The sequence below is a fragment of the Seriola lalandi genome, unplaced genomic scaffold (genome assembly GCF_002814215.2).
Source record: "Seriola lalandi dorsalis isolate HSWRI2012SDOR001 ecotype SW California unplaced genomic scaffold, Sedor1 jcf7180002054945, whole genome shotgun sequence".
Classification (NCBI taxonomy): Eukaryota; Metazoa; Chordata; class Actinopteri; order Carangiformes; family Carangidae; genus Seriola; species Seriola lalandi.
Window position 1 is genome coordinate 3165484 of NW_019525496.1, and position 2555 is coordinate 3168038.

The following is a 2555-nucleotide window of genomic DNA, read 5'->3' on the forward strand; positions in this document are numbered from 1 at the left end:
TCTTTTTTCCTTTGATTTTTTTTTTTCCATTAAATCCATTGTAAGTACTTTGACATCTCGTGAATTCTTATAACACACTCCCTGGTTTTGTTATAGCACAGTTATAGCTGTTCTTTGCAGCCTAGTACACCAGTATCTCTTGGTGTTGTATTGATAGCGAAGTTCTGGAGGGAGGCAGGACCTAAACTATTCGGTTTCAGTTGCAGAAAAACACCTGACAAAACAGAAATTGGTGTCAAAGGCTGCTGTAGATCTTCAGTAAAAGTTTCGGTTCAGCAGGCACTTGATCTTGCATTTTAACCATCTTGCCTGTAGACAGTCTGAGGAGTGCACTGGAGACTAGAAAGCCCCTTTCAGCACTGACTGCTTGGCCTGGCTGGCTGCTGACTGGCAGATATGTCAGCTGAGTGAGGCAGAGGAGCTGAGGATTAACCCAGCCACCCAACACTTTATAAAGATTTATCTGTTAGTCCTGTCCCTTTGCAAACTCACTTTCTGAATCAGTAAAATGCTCTCAATTTAAAAAACTTCAGTTGCTTGCTGAAAGAAATTAATGCAGATTTGTATTTCTCCACAGGGGGGCACTGTTGTATCAGTATCACCCTGAACCCTCTCGGAAGAAGGTTCGCCACTACTCTGGATTTTCCACCTCATTGAAATTTCCCATCTGCTGTTCAGTGCACACCCTGCGTCTCCCCTCTCCACTGGCACTCGGTGGCCGGTCCACATTCACCACTAAATGAGTGAGACAAGGGAGGTGAGGTGGAAGATAGGGCCGAGAGATGAACAGATGGGCAATGCTGGTTCCTTTGGCCAGGAGATCACTCCATCCCTGGGCTCAACTTCTAGTTATACTTACAAGAACTGTCCATTGGAAAGAGGAATTATGGATAGAGGACATTTTTGTGACTTGAAGGGCAGAAAAAATGGTTCTGCACATTTGTTAAAACTGGAGGGCATACGAGCTGTCATGATCTGGTTGAGGAGAGCTGATGATTCACACCACTTTGGTTAGTACATCTCATCACTAGCTTCACACCTCCTCTGTGAATGTGTGCATTTGATGGAGAGAGCGGCAGAGAAAAAGGAAATGTAAATACTTATGTAACCATTTTCCACTTCTCTGCTATCCACCTTTTATTTGAATGTCAGTTTACAGCAGATGGGGGTGGGGGTAACTGCACCTTTCACACACAAGTGTAAACGCGCAGACGCGCAGTGTTGCTACTTTGATATAAACCCAGGAAACAACACGACCTCTGTGATTAAGGAACTGAGTGTGTGGCATTCACAGCTGGAAGTTCAGTGTGTAGAAAGCCCCCATGGCAGCACTTTGGAGTTCAGGCTTGTATTTTGATATCTTTATTTCCATTGGAAAAGTCGTGCATTAGCAGGAGTACAGGGTAAGCAGTGTGGGTTAAGGGCTGCTCAGGCTGTCAGAGTTGGTTTCATCTTTGTGCTCAGACACCAGCCTCCCCACCATGTGAGTGTTTACCTCAGGAGGGTCTTTAAAGCCTCTGAACAGTGTCAAATGTGTGAGCCGGGGATGAGGGCTGCTGCTCCACTGTTGTGTGTTTTCATCCATTTGCACAGAGCCATGAACGAGAGCCCCTTAAGCATGTCAGAGAGCAGAGGAGCCTTGTGAATGACAGCCTCTGGAAATAGGTATGATACAATCATTACCTGTGTTGACACGACAACAGTGAAGAGATCAACGCGGCGAGGGCTTTGTTGTTGCCTAAGAGACAAGCAGGGCTGAAGGCAACAGATGCAGAGGCAAGCTCAGCACACCGTGGGGGGAAAAAATACCCGAGTACGAAGGAGCCCATGGAGGTTTGTCTTGTCAGGGCTCAGCCCTGCTGCACCCTGCAGATGATAAAGGCCAAATCCTGTCTATCATTCTCTCCACACTCTCTAATGTCCTGGCCAGGCACTGATCACACAGCCCCGGGGGCTCCCTGCTAATGATGCGCCTCCAATGATGCTGATGATCACCGCAATTGGAAAAGAAACAGGCCATCTATACTGAAAGGTTGCCATGGCAACCCGCTGCGACCCCTTTAGTGCAAATCACAGGGCTGGTGAAACAATGGTTTTTGTAGCACACACTGGCAATACAGCTTTTCAGACACGCCTCAGTTCCATTTCTCTTTAAATAGATTAATCACACCAAATACACAGTCATTTAGCATTTGGAGCAAAAAGCTAATTTTATACTTTGCTGTCCAAAGGCTGGAAGCAAACAAAGCAAGGTGTAGTCATCGCTGTGGTGCTGCTCTGTGCCAAAACAGTGGAAAGCTGGCTGCAATGGACGTCTTCCAGGGTAGAAAAAGCCAACAACAGCTTTTGAATTATATTAAAATGCCGCCTTTCTGATCCACACTAATCAGTGTGAGATGAAAAGGTGAGGGGATTTCTATGATGTCCTTCCCCCTGTAATGAATCAACTTTGTTCTGTTTATTCATTTCTCTATTCTCCTTAAGCCTCCACCAGGCGCCTATTACTCTAAATGATGAGTCACAGGTCTGCTGGTTGATTTCTGATTGGGGAGGGG